Below are 19,665 nucleotides of genomic sequence, written 5' to 3' on the forward strand. Positions count from 1 at the left end.
ACGTGGCTGTCCAGTCCCCATTCAGGACATATTTCTTAACTAAAGACAGTAGCGGGTCTTTATTTGTCCAGACTTTAATCTGACGGGCTGTCACAGGTGAGCTTTCGAAAGCTTCAACGGCCATGACCATCTCAGCAACATGCTCAGTTGCCCCCTGAGTGGTGGCTCATGGGAGCCTGCTGAGTGTATCGGCGGAGTTTTCAGTGCCCGGTCTGTGCCGAATTGTGTAGTCATAGGCGGCTAACATAAGTGCCCACCTCTGTATGCGGGCCGATGCATTCGCATTTATGGCCTTGTTGTCGGCCAAAAGGGACGTTAGGGGGTTTGTGATCTGTCTCCAGCTCAAAGTTCCTGCCAAACAGATACTGGTGCATTTTTTTTTACTGCATATACACATGCTAGCGCTTCCTTTTCTACCATCCCGTAGCCCCTTTCTGCCTGCGACAGACTTCTGAAGGCATAAGCTACCGGCTGAAACTGACCATTGGCAATCACATGCTGCAACACACATCCGACCCCATAGAACGATGCATCGCACATTAGAACAAGTTTCTTACATGGGTCATATAACGTTATCAGTTTGATGGAGCATAACAAGTTGCGTGCTCCATCAAAAGAACTTTCCTGGCTGTCTCCCCAGACCCAATCGCAACCTTTGTGTAGGAGCACATGTAGCGGCTCTAACAGTGTGCTCAATTTGGGAAGAAAGTTACCAAAATAGTTCAGGAGCCCCAGGAACGAACGCAGCTCCGTCGTGTTGCGGGGTCTGGATGCTCTCTGGATCGCTTCCGTTTTGAACGCAGTGGGTCTGATCCCGTCTGCTGCTACCCTCCTCCCTAGGAAATCTATCTCTGGAGTTAAGAAGATGCACTTCGCCTTTTTCAGTTGCAGCCCTATCCGGTCCAGTCTGAGTAGCACCTCCTCCAGGTTGTGGAGGCGTTCTTCAGTATCGTGACCCGTGATGAGGATGTCGTCTTGAAAAACCACCATCCGTGGAATCGACTTGAGGAGGCTTTCCATATTTCGCTGAAAGATCACATCGGCCGAACGAATCCCGAACGGACATCTGTTATACTCAAACAACCGCTTGTGTGTCATGATGGTGGTCAGCTTCTTCGACTCACTCGCCAGCTCCTCACTCGTAAGCTGAGGGCAGGTCCAATTTTGAAAAAAGTTTGCCACCCGATAGCGTCGCAAAGAGGTCCTCCGCTCTCGGTAGCGGGTACTGGTCTTGGAGTGATACCCGATTGATGGTGGCCTTGTAATCGCCACATATCCTGACCGACCCATCCGCCTTTAGCATCGGCACGATCGGGTTCGTCCAGTCACTGAATTCGACTGGCGAGATGATGCCTTGCCTCAGCAGGCGGTCCAATTCGCATTCTATCTTTTCCCGCATCACGTACGGCACCGCTCTGGCCTTTGGTGTACTGGCCTGGCGTCCGAGTTTATGTGAATCACTACCTTGGCCCCCATGAAAGTGCCAATATCGGGTTGAAATAATGAGTCAAATTTGTCCAGGACCTGTGAGCATGATACTCGCTCCACAGAGGAAATTGCATTGACATCGCCCCATTTCCAGTCCATGACAGCAAGCCAACTCCTCTCCAGTAGTGCGGGACCATCCCCCGGGACAATCCAGAGTGGCAACCTGTTCTCCGAATCTTTGTGGGTCACGACTACCGTGGCGCTGCCTAGCATTGGAATGATCTCCTTTGTATATGTCCGTAGCTGTGCGTCAATTGGCAATAATTTTGGCCTCCTGGCCTTGGACACCCACAGCCTTTTGAACTGTTCGATACTCATCAGGGACTGGCTGCCCCCGTGTCTAGCTCCATTAAGACTGAGATGCCATTGAGAAGCACTTTCATCATTATCAGTGGCGTCCTGGTATATGAACAGTATATGTGCTCCACGTGAACTCGCTGAACTTCAGCTTCCAGCCATTTCCCCCAGTATTCATTTGGCCTCGTTGGGCTTACATCGGGCCCGTCCTCCTCGTACATCAACCTGGCTGCAGGCTTCCTGCACATACGCGCCAAGTGACTGATGACGTTGCAGTTTCTGCAGGTATATTGCTGATACCTGCAAGCTCTGGCTGGGTGTTTGCCTCCACACCTCCAATATGAGCCGTTGTTGGAAACAAAAGGTCCATTACCAGTCGATCGTCTTTGACTGTCTCTGTAACTGTCCTTAAGTGCACCATTAACAGGTGTTGATGGCCCCATTACTGGCCGCATTATCCATTGTGATGGCATGAATCATCATTCAGCTAGCCATTGTCTCTGTTGAATTTCCCCTTTGGGTTCGACTACATGCTGCGGCATGTCCGACTGCCCTTGTCTGCCAAGAGAACTGTATGCCGTGTTAACAATGTTGACTCCCTGGTCGTTTGCCGCATTTGAGCGAAGATTTTTGTCATACATCATTCTGGTCTCTTCCTCAGCTGAGATAAATGTCTGGGCTATCAGAGCCGCCGCTTCCAAGGTCAAGTCTTTGGTCTCAAACAGTTTCCTAAAAACCCCAGCATGCCCTAAGCCCTCAATAAAAAGTCTCGCAGAATCTCCGCTCTGCATGCATCTGTGAACTTACATAGGCTCGCCAGTCGCTGGAGATCTGCCACGGAGTCAGGAATGCTTTGTCCTTCTCGCCGCTGGTGCGTGTAAAACCATGCTGCTCGCCGGTTTAAGGTGTTCCCCGATCAACTGACTGAGCTCTTCAAACGTCTTGTCCGCCGGCTTCTCTGACGTTAGAAGGTCCTTCATCAGGGAGTACGTTCTGGATCCACAAACCGTCAGGAGATGAGCCCTGCATTTGTCGGCCGAATCCAGTCCCAACCATTCCTTAGTGACAAAACTTTGCTGTAGTCTCTCAGTAAAGTCGTCCCAATCATCACTAACACAGTACCTCTCTTCTGTGCTGCTAGTGGCCATGCTCGCGTGGTTTAAATCCCAGTTTCTCGTCGCCAATGATATGTCCTTACTATACAGTATAAATGCACACGAGGCCCATACTTGAGAGAAGGTCACTCTGTGACCAGTAACCTTTATTCCAGCATTGAAGTGAAGTAGGTGGGTGGAGCTTCCCCTTTTATAGTCCAGGTTAAGAGTGTCTCCTCCCACAAGTTCACCACCTAGTGTTCTCACAGTGTACAACTTAGGTCAGTTTATACATGGGTTACAATGACAGTTGAATACATGACATCACCTCCCCCGCAAAGTCTTATTGGGATCACAGGTTAAGTCTCTCTGGTGGTTTACGCTCTCTTGTAGAGCACTTGAGTTGGGGCTCCGGTTGTTGGGCGCTGACCTGAGTGTCTGCTGTTTGCAGTGCCTCAGGCCTGTCCGGACTGCCCACAGTGACTGGGCTCTCCTCCACTTGGTTCCAGTGTTTGGTCACCTGTGGTGGAGTGAACTCTACATCGTGTTCTTCCTCTGCTCCTTCTATGCGGTTACTGAACCTCCTTTTTGTATGATCCACTTGTTTGCGGCTGATTTGTCCATTGGTAAGTTTAACTACCAGAATCCTCTTCCCCTCTTTGGCAATCACAGTACCTGCGAGCCATTTGAGCCCTGCAGCGTAGTTGAGGACAAAAACAGGGTCATTGACATCAATACATCGCGCCCTCGCATTCCCATCATGGTAGTCACATTGTGACTGGCGCCTGCTCTCAACAATTTCTTTCATGGTGGAGTGTATAAGGGATAACCTGGTTTTGAGCATCCTTTTCATTAGCAGCTATGCAGGTGGAACCCCTGTGAGTGAGTGTGGTCGGGATCTATTGGCCAACAGGAGGCGTGATAAGCGGCTTTGTAGGGAACCCCCTTGGATTCTGAGCAACCCCTGTTTGATTATCTGCACTGCTCGTTCCACTGACCGTTTGAGGCCGGCTTGAATGCTACCGTTTTGACCTGGTTGATACCATTTCCTGCAATGAAGTCCTGGAATTCAATGCTTGTAAAGCACAGGCCATTGTCGCTGACCAAGAAGTCCGGTAGACCATGGGCAGCGAACATTGCCCGTAGACTTTCTACCGTGGCAGAGGATGTGCTTGAATTGATAATGTCACACTCGATCCATTTGGAGTAGGCGTCTACTACAACCAAAAACATTTTTCCCATGAAAGGACCTGCATAGTCCACATGGATGCGTGACCATGGCTTGGCGGGTCAGGACCAGGGTCTAAGGGGGGCTTCCCTGGGCGCATTGCCCAGCTGAGCACACGTGTTGCACCTGCGAACACAAAGTTCCAGGTCTGCGTCGATCCCTGGCACCAAACGTGTGACCTAGCAATTGCCTTCATCCTGACAATGCCCGGGTGCTCTTTGTGGAGTTCTCGGATGAACAACTCTCTGCCCATCTGGGGCAAGACTACTCGGTTTCCCTATAGTAGGCAATCAGCCTGAATCAGAGTTCATTCTTGCGCCTGTGAAATGGTTTAAATTCCTCAGGGCATGCCCCGTACGTCAGGGCACATTTCTTGACTAAAGATAGTAGCGGGTCTCTATTTGTCCAGACTTTGATCTGACGGGCTGTCACGGGTGAGCCTTCGCTTTCGAAAGCTTCAACAGCCATGACCATCTCAGCAGCATGCTCAGTTGCCCGCTCGGTGGAGCCTGCTGAGTGCATCGGCACAGTTTTCAGTGCTCGGTCTGTGCCGAATTGTATAGTCATAGGCAGCTAATCTGAGCGCCCACCTCTGTATGCGGGCCGACGCATTTGCATTTATGGCCTTGTTGTCGGCCAAAAGAGACGTTAGGGGTTTGTGATCTGTCTCCAGCTCAAATTTCCTGCCAAACAGATACTGGTGCATTTTTTTTACAGCATATACACATGCAAGCACTTCTTTTTCTATCATCCTGTAGCTCCTTTCTGCCTGGGACAGACTTCTGGAGACATAAGCTACCAGTTGTAGCTGACCCTTGGCATTAACATGCTGCAACACACACCCGACCCCATAGAACGACGCATCGCATGTTAAAACAAGTTTCTTACATGGGTCATATAGCGTTAACAGAATGTTGGACCATAACAAATTGCGTGCTCTATCAAAAGCCCTTTCCTGTCTGTCCCCCCAGACCCATTCGCGCCCTTTGCGTAGGAGCACATGTAGCGGCTCTAACAGCATGCTCAATTTGGGAAGTAAGTTCCCAAAATAGTTCAGGACCCCAGGAACGAACGCAGCTCCGTCGTGTTGCGGGGTCTGGGTGCGCTCTGGATCGCTTCGGTTTTGGACGCAGTGGGTCTGATCCCGTCTGCTGCTACCCTCATCCCCAGGAATTCTATCTCTGGAGCTAGGAAGACACACTTCGCCTTTTTCAGTCGCAGACCTACCCGGTCCAGTCTGTGTAGCACCTCCTCCAGGTTGTGGAGGTGTTCTTCAGTATCGCAATCCATGATGAGGATGTCGTCTTGAAAAACCACCATCTTTGGAATCGACTTGAGGAGGCATTCCATCTTTCATTGAAAGATCACGGCGGCCGACCAAATCCCGAACGGACATCTGTTGTACTCAAACAATGCCTTATGTGTCGTGATGGTGGTCAGCTTCTTCAACTCACTCGCCAGCTCCTGGGTCATGTAAGCTGAGGTCAGGTCCAATGTTGAAAAATGTTTGCCACCAGATAGTGTCGCAAAGAGGTCCTCCGCTCTCAGTAGCGGGTACTGGTCTTGGAGTGACACCCGATTGATGGTGGCCTTGTATTCACCACATATCCTGATCGACCGACCCATCCGCCTTGAGCACCGGCACGATCGGGCTCGTCCAGTCACTGAATTCGACTGGCAAGATGATGCCTTGCCTCAGCAGGCGGTCCAATTCGCCTTCTATCTTTTTTCGCATCACGTACGGCACCGCTCTGGCCTTGTGATGTATTGGCCTGGCGTCCGGGTTTATGTGAATCACTGCCTTGGTCCCCATGAAAGTACCAATGCCGGTTGAAATAATGAGTCAAATTTGTCCAGGACCTGTGAGCATGATACTCGCTCCACAGAAGAAATTGCATTGACATTGCCCCATTTCCAGTTCATGACAGCAAGCCAACTTGGACGCCCACAACTTGTCGAACTGTTTGATACTCATCAGGTACTGACTGGCCCCTGTGTCTAGCTCCATTGATACTGGGATGCCATTGAGGAGCACTTTCATCATTATCGGTGGCGTCCCCCAGTGTCCATTTGGCCTCGTAGGGCTTACATCGGGCCCGTCCTCCTCGTATATCAACGTGTCTGCAGGCTTCCTGCACATATGCGCCAAGTGACCGCTGACATTGCAGTTTCTGCAAGTATTTTGCTGATACCTGCAAGCTCTGGCTGGGTGTTTGCCTCCACACCTCCAACATGAGCCAGTGTTGGAAACAAAACGTCCATTACCAGTCGATCGTCTCTGACTGTCTCTGTAACTGTCCTTAAGCGCACCATTAACAGGTGTTGATGGCCCCATTACTGGCCGCATTATCCATTGTGATGGCATGAATCATCATTCAGCTAGCCATTGTCTCTGTTGAATTTCCCCTTTGGGTTCGACTACATGCTGGGACATGTTCGATTGCCCCTGTCTGCCTGGAGAACTGTGTGCCGTGTTAACAATGTTGACTCCCTGATCGTTTGCTGCATTTAAACCAAGATTTTTGTCAAACATCATTCTGGTCTCTTCCTCCCCTGAGATAAATGTCTGGGCCATCAAAGCCACCATTTCCAGGGTCAAGTCTTTGGACTCAATCAGTTTCCTGAAAACCCCAGCGTGCCCGATGCTCTCAATAAAAAAGTCTCTCAGCATCTCCGCTCTGCATGCATCTGGGAACTTACATAGGCTCTCCAGTCGCCGGAGGTCTGCCACGAAGTCTGGAACGCTTTGCCCTTCTTGCCGCCGGTGCGTGTAAAACCGGTGTCTCGCCATGTGCATGCTGCTCGCCATTTTAAAGTGTTCCCCCGATCAACTGATGAGCTCTTCGAACGTCTTGTCCGCCGGCTTCTCTGGCGCTAGAAGGTCCTTCATCAGGGAGTACGTCCTGGATCCACAAACCGTCAGGAGATGAGCCCTGCATTTGTCGGCTGAATCCTGTCTCAGCCATTCCTTCGTGACGAAACTTTGCTGTAGTCTCTCAATAAAATCGTCCTAATCATCACCAACAAAGTACCTCTCGTCTGTGCTGCTTGTGGCCATGCTCGCGTGGTTTAAATCCCAGTTTCTCATCGCCAATAATATGCCCTTACTATACAGTACAAATGCACACGAGGCCCATACTTGAGAGAAGGTCTCTCTGAGACCAGGAACCTTTATTCCAGCACTGAAGTGAAGAAGATGGGTGGAGCTTCCCCTTTTATACCTGAAAGTCCAGGTCAGTGTTCTCACGGTGTACAACTTAGGTCAGTATATACATGGGTTACAATGACAGTTGAATACATGACAGGTGGAGCTTCCTCTTTTATACCTGAAAGTCCAGGTTAGGAGTGTCTCTCACAAGTTCACCCCCTTGTGGTCAATGTTCTCACGATGTGCAACTTAGGTCAGCTTATACATGGGCTACAATGATAGTGGAATACATGACACCTACCTACTGCCCAGGGAAGCTACAAGTACTGCCTAGTATTAGTGGATGTATTCACTAAATGGGTGGAAGCCGTCCCATGCCGAACAGCCACTGCCCTGGGAACAGCCAGGATCCTGGTCAGAGAAGTGTTCTCTCGATGGGAACTACCACAGTACATGGATTCCGACCAAGGGAGTCACTTCACCGGGCAGGTGATGCAGGAGACTCTTAAGGTACTCGGCATCGAGGGGAAATGGCATGTCGCCCACAACCCGCAGTCATCCGGGCCTGTGGAGCGTTTAAACCGCACTATCAAAGAAAGGCTGTGCAAAGAGACAGGGGACTCACCCAAAGGATGGGTAGAGGTCTTACCACTGGTCCTGATGGGGATCCGGACCAGCCAGTCAAAGAGCACAGGGTACTCCCCGTACGAGCTCATGACCGGCAGAGCCAGCGAACCCCCACGTGTTAGCCCCGGTACTCACGGAAGGTCAGCTTAGGGAAGCGAACCGGGACAGCCAGTCAGGAATCTGTTTGAACACCTTAAACAGATTCACTGGCAGGCTGCTAACAACATGGGAAAACAGCATCGGAGCAACCGACTGCTGCTAGAGCCCCGCAAGCACCATGAATGGGAGATAGGGGACCAGGTTATGGTGAGGAACTATGCTAGAGTCGGGGTCTTTGAGGCACTGTACATGGGACCGTCCTACGATGTCAACAAGGCAAGCCCCATGGTCTATGCCATAAAATTGCCCCGCCGTACAAAGTGGTTCCACATCAATCAGTGCAAATTTTTAAACCCAGGGGCAGCAGCTAAACGTAAGGAATGGCCAAAACCTGCAAACCGTACTAAAGACAGGGACCCCCAGCCAATGACCCCCAACTGTGGAGATCCCTCAGGGGACGTGGCAGACCCACAGACTGCACCGAAAGGGGCGGTGGACTGTGTTACTGGAGGAGCTGTCCCCACCAATCATTTGGGACTCGGTCGCACCCCCAGCAGCCGGAGCCTTAAGAAGGATGCCCCGCACACCACGGCCAAAGACACCGTGGTCACCAGCACTCCAATTTAAATGGTTCAGCCCTGGAAAAGGGACCAGCCGCAAAAGGTTACCTAAGGTCAGAGACCAGCCGGCGAGCAGGGACACCCAGCTGGTAGCCTCGGGCAACAAGAGACCCCCGGAAGAGATAGCGGTGGACCAGCCACCAGCCGTAGCTCTCAACCAGGCAAAACCCCCAGTGGAAGAAACGAACCAGGCAGCCACCCTCAAAGGAGCGGTATGCTGCAGCACCAGAGGGGACATTCCCCCGATAGTGTGGGACTCAAATCCACGTCCGGCGATGGTACTCCATGTCCGGCGGTGCAGACCGACCTATCACCTACCTCGCTGGACACCCAGTGGGAGAAGAAGAAAGAGAGAAGGCAGGAATTAACCTGGCCACCCGGAGACGGGTGGCAGATGTACATATATAGCGATATGGATTTACAAACGTTTAGTAATAAGTTAGAATGGAGTAAGCTTATCTGTGTAATGATAAGTATATATGTATTAGTTAACTGGGGTAAGGAAAAGGATCTACCTGTGCAGCTGTTAAAAGAGGCACAGGCCGGGTAATCCCCGGGAGTAAGAAGAATCTACCGGTATGGCTATTAAGGAATCACTGGTAAGATAACAAGCAAAACGACTGTGAGATAAAGTTAAAAGCAATCAGTCCACAAGGAACTGAATAAGACAGCCAGTCAATTAAAGACTATGAGCCAAAATTGGAACTCGGTCACCTTTGTCAAGCCAGAGAACTTTCTCAGGGCTAGACAATCTGTTTTATGTGCCCCTATAGGAAAGAGAGCAGCATGAGAAGGATCCTGTTCCTGCTTGCCCTGATAAAGATGAGCAGCAGCGAACGAGGAGACGTGGAAGAATCCCTCATTTACGTGTGTTCAGGAGGAAGAGCACCGATCGTAACCGCCGGGGGTGGCCCCCGAGACGTGGAAGAATTCGTCGTTTACGCCCACGAGGGAAGATGGCCAGGGTGGCTGGGATCTAATTCTACCCGCTGCTCCAGCCAGGTAGGTTTTACCTACGGGGAGGCCTCACATCCATGCCCCCAGATACAGATCAGCGCTGCCCGAGTCAGTGTTACAGAGGGAAAACGTGTATGTTTGATTGCAAAGGAAACATTCCCCTGGGAAGATGGTGGTGGCTCAGAAAACTCAGCAATGACACATGGGACCAGGAATCGGACTGGGAAAGACTCGGTAATGATACGTACCACACCATCATGGGGACATGGGGAGGAGTAAAATTGTGTTGGGACAAATGGTGAGAATCCGAACAAGGGGGGGATCAGAGAGTATTTGTCCCGCAGGCATATCGATCATCTTCGCCAGGCAATGGCAAGATGAAGGGGAAGGGATGGGGTGGGATTCTAGCCTACACGGGTGCACTGTCCCACACTCCCCACCCCCAATTAATGCCATCAAACTAAGAGCACACATTAAGAAATCCCTGCCCGCAGTAACAGAAAGGTGTCCTACCACCACCAAGGGACCTGGGAATGGATTAGTATTGGTACCGACCGAAAAGGTGTTATACCAGGGGGTACATTATGCAGTAGCTTCAGTAATATTAAAACTTACCGAGGTACACCTACCTACATGGTGTCCGAACGAAACAGAGCTGCTATACCAGGCCTTACTCAGACATGTTTAAGAAATTTTATGAGTTAGATTTTGGAAATGTAGAAATAGCGGACATATACACCCTAAACGCTAGGGACACCATGGACTCAGGGAGACCTAGAAGGGGAGTCATAAACGATGTTTCACTACCTACAATACAGCATCCTCTGTAATAAATAGCCTTGATGACATCGAACTGCAAACACAGATAAACAGTTTAAAGACCCAATTGAGGAAAATCCTGAAACAAGAGAATACCGTAGTAGGATCAGAACTACACGAGGACCAGGCTATGACTGTCCATTTAAAAGAAATAGTGGCTGAGCTGGAAAAACTTGCAGACAATGAATGCACTCATACGGGAGGATAGAAATGCTTCGGACCAGGCTGCACAGAATGAGGTGTGCGTACTGCATGGGGCATGGTTGTTGGGCGAGGGCCGCAACAACCTGGAGGATTTAAAACAAGGTGCAGTCCCCTATTGGATCAGGAACAAGCACCTTGCAGCCCTCCACCTGTACAGCAATTCACTAAGCCCGTGCCAGCTCCGCCTAGCCTCTGAAGCCTACCCTGTCCCAGTAGACTGTGGGAAATCTAACTACACCATTATGGGAATAGTATTAAGGATGCCGGTCATGGGTGGGACAGCCCGACCCGCAACGGTATATCAGGTGGAGAACATTGGAGTTATTCAGGGAGGTGCACACATTTGTTTTGCAGCGGTCCCACCCTATGTCATAAAGTGGGAGCATGCTGTAACGGGTAATGACCTCTCCGGGTGCCGGAGCCAGGGTGCACACGTAATATTGTGTCCCCAGTACTTAAGTGCCCATTCAAAGTCAAAGTGTGTGTTTAAAGCTGCTGGCACACAGCCTATTAACTGTACCATGGAGGTATTGGCATAAGACCATGTCCCTCCACAGGTAGCATACATAGGGGGTGGGACATGTTGTGTCACCACCAGTGCGCCCCATTATCAACATGCACACTTCTGGTGTCCGGTAAGTGACAGCAGTTTTTGCTTCAAACCTGAGGCATCAGTTCAAGTGGCCCAGGAACGGATTGTCCCCATTCCTGAATCCTCCACTGTGCCTCACTGTGAAGGAAAATATTACAAACCTGCAGGATTATGTTGTACATTTTGGCTATGCAATTCCCCCTCTACCCGAACATCTTACCGCTCTGCTAAAAGCTGTAATTATCTCACAAAATCACTTCTATACTCTAGAACAGAAAACCATTGAGATCGGGAAAAGGATTCTTGAGATCACCATTCTGCCTTGGTGGGACCTTTTCAGAAATATAGAGGTACCAGCCTGGATCCGAATCGCTTCCCACACTTTAGTTATTTGTCAACTCGCTATTATACCTTACTTATGGCGTCTCACTTGCCGAGTGAAACTCAGAGGCTGTCAGGTCAGGCACCAAAGGGTGCTGTACGCTCCTTGGCCAAACTTGGGAATCACGCAGGGAGGGGTGACACCATACTACCATGTTTAATTTGTGTTTGATTTTACTTGCTGTAAACCGCAACATCACGAGTGTTGTAAGAGTGTTACTTAAATGTTTTGACTATGTATCTTTATTTTACTGAACTTGAATATGTGTAATGTGTTTTGACTATGTGCTTTGTTTTACTTTACTTAAAGTTGTGTTTGATTGTGTACCGTTATTTTACTGTGAAAATTGAGTAAAAGAGGGACATCATACCCCCTCTATTCTGCAACCGAATTGCAACAACTGTATTCGCCTGTAAATTGCATTTGCATTTCAACGGGGGATGCAGGGTAATGTTTAGCTAGTATAAATGCAGGGAAGGTGACTCTCGGGAGCAGGAATTTTGCTTACCTTGATTGACACTCAAGAGTGTGGCGTGTCAACAGCGGGGAATGAAGGAATGCAAAATTCACAAGAAATCCCTGCTGTGTTTGGGCTCATTCGAAAGAAAATTTAATTTGGGACTATCTACCGAAAAGTTTGGAACTCTAAAATGCTTATGGAAGAAACTACGAACTCTAATAGAATTTTGGATTTTAAAAGACAAACTCAAGGCTGTGGGCGGACCTACGGAACTAGCAAGAGACAGTCTAAGTGTGTGAAGCTACCTGGGTGGGTGAACTAAGTTAACCTGTCTGGAAGAATGAGTATTTGAAAATCCTTCTCCACAAGAGACATTAACATCACAAAATCACCCACAGGTAGCTACTCATTAACATGGGTCTGGACAACCATTTCAGCATATATATCACAAAGAGGCTCAATCCAGCCTGTATGCGAAAAACTAAGCACAAAAGGACATTGCAATTACCAAACTAATATTTCCATCAGGAAACAGTTTTCGAACATCAACCCACCCAAGACATATCAACTTTTAACGAGCCCGACAAAATATTACAAAGAAGAACCAAGCCCGACAAAATTATACAAAGGATTTTGAACAGATTTGGCGGCAAGATTAGAACACTGAAATCGTATAACTAACCCCTGTTTTCAACAGAGGTTAAATGGTTGCTAGGTAGCTACAAGGCTGCTACCACCTCAGGTGACACTTTGACTGACAGACTAGTACCACATTACGCTGTGTCATCAAGACAAGGAGAGAAACCAACGCGACAGTTGTAAACTAACTTCTCCAGCCTCGAAGTCCTGAAGTCCTGAAGGAAGAACATCACCATCGCAGCAGCGACCGACCACAGTCAACGTGGTATCAAGGGAAAAACAACCGCAATCTACCATTAACTATCAAAAGGATTGGTAAGCATAGTCCCTGCCCTGGAGTCTAACCTAGCTAGAATTAGGTATTGGGAGGTGGAAGGTATAATTTTACTGTAACCCCCTTTGAATGTGTAGTGTATGGTTCTTTATTAGAGTGGTTATAAGTTTAACCTTGTACCTTTCCTTGTATTGTCCTTTATTAGAGTGATTATAAGTTTGACCTTGTACCTTTCCTAGTATTGTTCTTTATTAGAGTGATTGTAAGTTTGGCCTTGTATTTTCTTACTGGAGTAATAAGCTTGTATTACCCTGACTGTAATAAAAACAAAGTTCTTTGCATCAAACCAGTTTCCTTTGCACTTTTCTCACACCCCCGAAATAAATCCAGAGTACAGAATCCAAGGGAGTGAGAGTGATTCAAACCGCTCAAGTTGGTCAGAAGGGAACCTGACCCCTCTTAAAGACCACCCCCCCATTACAATGTCCTAACTTGTACCAAGTCCTGCTCACCCATCACATATGTGCTCGCTGACCTACATTGGTTCCGGTTAAGCAACGGCTCGATTTCAAAATTCTCATCCTTGTTTACAACTCCCTCCAGGACCTCGACCCTCCCTATCTCTGTAATCTCCTTCAGCCTCACAACCCCCCGAAATAGCTGCTCTCCTCAAATTCTGCCCTCTTGAGCATCCCTGATTATAACTGCACAACTGTCTTGAGCTGCCTGGGCCCTAAGCTCTGGAATTCCCTCCCTAAACATCTCCATCTCTCTACCTCTCTTTCCTCCTTTAAGATGCTCCTTAAAACCTACCTCTTATAACACTCCTGTGAAGCACCTTGGGATGTTTTACTACTTTAAAGGTGCTAAATAAATACAATTTGTAGTTGCTGTTGTTATCAACTTTAAGTACAGCCAGCCTTTCTAGTACCTCCTCTTTATCAGTTTTTATCCCATCCAGTATCTCAACTATCTCTCTTTCGCTATGACTTTGTCAGCATCTTCTTCCTTGGTAAAGACAGATGCAAAGTACTCATTTTGTGCCTCAGCAATGCCTCGATGCCTAAGTTTCCATATTGGTCTCTAATTGGCCCCACCCTTCCTCTTACTACCTGTTTATTATTTATATGCCTACAGACGCCTTTTGGATTCCCTTTTGTATTAGCTGCCAATCTACTCTCATGCTCTCCCTTTGCCCTTATTTCCTTTTTCACTTTCCCTCTGAACTTTCTATATTCAGCCTGGTTCTCACTTGTATTCTCAACCTGACATCTGCCATACGTCCCCTTTTTCTGCTCCAACTTACTCTCTATCTCTTTCAACATACATGGAGCTCTGGCTTTATTTGCCCTACCTTTCCCCCTCGTGGGAATGTACCTCGATTGTACCCAAACCAACTCCTCTTTAAAGGCAGTCCATTGTTCGATTACAGTTTTGCTTGCCAATCTTTGATTCCAATTTAGAAACATAGAAACATAGAAAATAGATGCAGGAGTAGGCCATTCGGCCCTTCTAGCCTGCACCGCCATTCAATGAGTTCATGGCTGAACATGCAACTTCAGTACCCCATTCCTGCTTTCTTGCCATACCCCTTGATCCACAAGGACTACATCTAACTCCTTTTTGAATATATTTAGTGAATTGGCCTCAACAACTTTCTGTGGTAGAGAATTCCACAAGTTCACCACTCTCTGGGTGAAGAAGTTTCTCCTCATCTCGGTCCTAAATGGCTTACCCCTTATCCTTAGACTGTGACCCCTGGTTCTGGACTTCCCCAACATTGTGAACATTCTTCCTGCATCTAACCTGTCTAAACCCATCAGAATTTTAAACGTTTCTATAAGGTCCCCTCTCATTCTTCTGAATTCCAGTGAATACAAGCCCAGTTGATTTAGTCTTTCTTGATAGGTCAGTCCCGCCATCCCGGGAATCTGGTGAACCTTCGCTGCACTCCCTCAATAACAAGAATGTCCTTCCTCAGGTTAGGAGACCAAAACTGTACACAATACTCCAGGTGTGGCCTCACCAAGGCCCTGTACAACTGTAGCAACACCTCCCTGCCCCTGTACTCAAATCCCCTTGCTATGAAGGCCAAAATGCCATTTGCTTTCTTAACCGCCTGCTGTACCTGCATGCCAATCATCAATGACTGATGTACCATGACACCCAGGTCTCGTTGCACCTCCCCTTTTCCTAATCTGTCACCATTCAGATAATAGTCTGTCTCTCTGTTTTTACCACCAAAATGGGTAACCTCACATTTATCCACATTATACTTCATCTGCCATGCATTTGCCCACTCACCTAACCTATCCAAGTCGCTCTGCAGCCTCATAGCATCCTCCTCGCAGCTCACACTGCCACCTAACTTAGTGTCATCCGCAAATTTGGAGATACTACATTTAATCCCCTCATCTAAATCATTAATATACAATGTAAACAGCTGGGGCCCCAGCACAGAACCTTGCGGTACCCCACTACTCATCGCCTGCCATTCTGAAAAGTACCCATTTACTCCTACTCTTTGCTTCCTGTCTGACAACTATTTCTCAATCCATGTCAGCACACTACCCCCAATCCCATGTGCTTTAACTTTGCACATTAATCTCTTGTGTGGAACCTTGTCGAAAGCCTTCTGAAAGTCCAAATATACCACATCAAATGGTTCTCCCTTGTCCACTCTACTGGAAACATCCTCAAAAATTTCCAGAAGATTTGTCAAGCATGATTTCCCTTTCACAAATCCATGCTGACTTGGACCTATCATGTCACCTCTTTCCAAATGCGCTGCTATGATATCCTTAATAATTGATTCCATCATCTTACCCACTACCGATGTCAGGCTGACCGGTCTATAATTCCCTGTTTTCTCTCTCCCTCCTTTTTTAAAAAGTGGGGTTACATTGGCTACCCTCCACTCGATAGGAACTGATCCAGAGTCAATGGAATGTTGGAAAATGACTGTCAATGCATCTGCTATTTCCAAGGCCACTTCCTTAAGTACTCTGGGATGCAGTCCATCAGGCCCTGGAGATTTATCGGCCTTCAATCCCATCAATTTCCCCAACACAATTTCCCGACTAATAAGGATTTCCCTCAGTTCCACCTCCTTACTAGACCCTCTGACCCTTCTTATATCCGGAATGTTGTTAGTGTCCTCCTTCGTGAATACCGAACCAAAGTACTTGTTCAATTGGTCCGCCATTTCTTTGTTCCCCGTTATGACTTCCCCTGATTCTGACTGCAGGGGACCTACATTTACCCGAGACAGATCCGTTCTCAAGTCACTGAAATTGACCCTCCACTAATTAATTATTTTTACTCTAGATTGCTGCTTGTCCTTTTCCATAGCTAATCTAAACCTTATGATACTATGATCACTGTCCCTAAATATTCCCCTCCTGACACGTGCTCCACTTAACCCATCTCATTCCTCAGAATCAGATCCAGCAATGCCTCCTTCCTCTTTGGGTCGGGAAAGTACTGATCAAGAAAGTTCTCCTGGACACACTTCAGCAACTTTTCTCCCACCCTGAACTTTACACTATTACTATCCCAGTCTATATTATCATAATTAAAGACCCCATTATCACTACTCTATAGTTCTTGCACCTCTCTCTAATATCCCTGCAAATTTGCTCCTCTTTTTCTGAAATGAAAAAGGGATAAGGTTTGGGTTGTAGTGAGGGGAGAGTGCGTGCTTACACCTTCTGCAGCCTCTCACTCAGAAGAGATTGAGGGATAAGGGGGGTGTGGAATGAGAGAAGGAGGATTAGGTATGCAGATACCCTCACCATCATAGAATAATATAAACTTACAGCACACCTAATGCCTGTGCTGGCTCTTCGAAAAAGCATTCGTGCTTTGTCCCACATCCCCACTTTTTGTCCGTAACCCTGTAAAAATATGGAATGCTTCACGAATTTGCATGTCAACCTTGCACAGGGGCTAGGCTAATCTTCTGTATCATTCCAATTTTAACATATATATGCTGCCAAAGCGAGCATATATACATCAGCGGCGTCAGTGGCCTTGGCCTCAGTAATGCCCCTTCCCATGATGGCCAGCACTATTTCTTCCATGGTGGTTAAATCATGCAGTCACACTTGTCCTCTTCCAGTTCTTTACTGCTGCCTGCTGTTATGTGCCACCTTCTCCTTCAAGAAAGAGAGAAGTGTATCAGTGAGTGTCCTGCAATATGTTTGGGTGATGTGGTTGTCACTGATGAATAGCTGCCAGTGTGTGCAAGCTGTGAATTGTGAGTGTGAGGCTTGCAACAGTGCTTAAGTGTGTGAGGGTGAGGTGAAGCATATGAATGTTAGGGTTCAATTATGATTGATAGAAACTGTCAGTAGGTGAGCAATGAATGCTTAGTGGATTGAGCAGTGGGTGAGGCTATTGGTGCATTTGTTAGGATATGTGATTTGAAGATGAAGTCACTCACCTTGACAACTCAAGTGAGATCATTGAACTTCTTCCTGCATTGCATCCATGTTCCTTTAAGCAACACTCCTGGCATTCACCTCTACCACTATTTCTTCCCAATGTCTCTTGGGCATATGTCTGGAGGGCTCCTGCCCACCCCCACCCCCCACCGTGGATACAGGATGTCTCTCCTCCTTTCCACCTCTTCCACCAAGGCCTCCAGTGCATTGTCTGAAAATCTTGGTGCTCGCAGTCTCACATATTCAGCCACTGCTCAAAGTATCACAGCACTGATTCAGTTTTGAAAAATCTCAAAACCACTTGTTGCAGCCACAATGCATTTTCCCTCCCTTTTAAGAGGTGCAGACTGCCTTTAAGTAGCACTAAACACCCATGATAAAGGAACTCCTGCTGATGCACCCAGCCAATGAATAGCATTTAAAAGAACAGGCAGTATTAACTTAACGTGCTGCCTGCAATGCTGAGAATGGGCACGGGTTAATCGCGCACCACAATCCCTGCGCCCGTTTTCAGGTCTTATCCAAGTACTCCTACTTGTCCTAACTATCAACATCAAGGACAAATTGCATTTATATCACCCCTTTGAAGTAGGCATATACGTCCCAAGGCGCTTCACAGAAACGTAATCAGACAAGCATTGACACCAAGCCAAAGAAACAGATATTCGGATGGGTAGCCAAAAGAGTGAAGGTCCCAAGAGGGGGTAAAGAAAAGAGAAGTAAAAGCAAGATAGAAGTAATGGGCTCGAATCTGGAGCAGCTGCCAAAATGCGCACGAAAATGGACACAGGAAATTGAGGTGAGACAGACATGGCAAAGATTAGGATCGATATGTCCTGGAGCTTAGTAAGGGGCTGCCAGCCCAGGAGCGGTCTTGAATCACCATATCAAACTTGTGTACCTCTGTTCTTAGCACAAAGAACGACACAGACAGAAATGTAAACAAATAATTATGAAAATCTGCATGTGAAGGACAAGTCTCAAAAAGAAACACCTTGAGTAGCTTGTGTAATAGCATTATATTTTAATAGCTCCATTATAAAATAGTGCTTTACTCTTTAACATCAGCTTTTATTTTTTATTATTTCCATCAGATTGTAGATAAGTTCATTGTAGCTTTCTTTGCCAAACACATTACATTCTGATGAAGCACTAGATAGAACATGTTCATATATTGATTTTGCTGGAAAAAAGTACAAACAGTATGTGGCGTTGCCAGGTTTGTGATGCAGTTGATTTCAAAAGTGAATCAATATAGGTTTTTTTATTGTGATATAGCTCACCATGTTATTACATTGTAAAAAGGAAATGATAATGGATAATGTTATTTCTGGAATATGCTTTTGCAAACCTAACATGAAATGGCTGTAAAAGGATAATGAAATTGTTTCTTTATTGATAATAAAACATCATCAAATTGTTGCTGAATTTCAAATGCAGTAACATCATCAGTAGTAGTGTAGGATCTATCTTAGTGGTTGAGAAGTGAATATTTTTATGCTTTGCATCCAAAGATATACATATGTTTCAAGTATCATGCAGCACATCTTTTTTGCTAGGAACTAGAATCTTAAATGGTGTCTTGTTCAAAGGAAACCCTCAATACTGCTCCAACAAGTAATAGATCATAGGTCTATTACTTCATTGCAGCAGCCTTTCACTTACTGTATAGATTCCCAAATAGCATTCCTTTTTTTGTCACTAGTAAGTGAAAGAAAGAAGAGACGACGGTGCTGAATTTCAGCTCTAATTGCACTTCCACAGCAGGACAGACTCTGAATTGCTGTCATGAAGGGTTTACAAGCTTCACAGATAATCCCTTTGTCCATCACCAAAGTGTATAAGAAAGCTTTAATGCACATAAGAGGTTCCTGCAGCTTGTGGCAGACGAGCCCGAAGAAAACAATGGAGCGAAATTGCCCCTATCCCCGATTGGAGGCGGTTAGCCTCCAGGGCTGGGACTTAAATCACCCGACCCAAAAGTCCCGCCCTCGACACGGAATTGGGCTTACCACCCCTTAAAGAAAGCAGAGCGCTGTCTCTGGCACTCTGCTTCCTTTGGGAGCGGTCCCAGGGCGCTGCAGGCCTCCTCGTTAAACAGCGCCCCAGGAACGGATGTCCACCTGCTTCGCGACGTGTGGCACAATTTCCCCCGCAGGGCGTTAATGGATCGGCACAGGGTGGTGAGGGGGCACTACACATGATGATGATGTCATCGCTGGTTGTGCGGTGGCCCAGGGCACGAACCGCAGGGCGCGGTGCTGCCAAGGCCAAGCCTCCCAAACCTCCAGG

At 47.4% G+C, this 19,665-nt stretch overlaps 1 non-coding gene across 1 annotated transcript; it reads right to left on the reverse strand.

Annotated features, from left to right (window-relative positions):
- Window positions 1–16,828: 16,828 nt before the first annotated feature.
- LOC139252714 (U6 spliceosomal RNA) lies at window positions 16,829–16,937 on the reverse strand. The gene has a single exon (XR_011591509.1). It is a non-coding gene; the product is annotated as a U6 spliceosomal RNA (small nuclear RNA).
- Between the last annotated feature and the right edge of the window lie 2,728 nt (window positions 16,938–19,665).

The sequence above is a fragment of the Pristiophorus japonicus genome, chromosome 2 (genome assembly GCF_044704955.1).
Source record: "Pristiophorus japonicus isolate sPriJap1 chromosome 2, sPriJap1.hap1, whole genome shotgun sequence".
Lineage (NCBI taxonomy): Eukaryota > Metazoa > Chordata > Chondrichthyes > Pristiophoridae > Pristiophorus > Pristiophorus japonicus.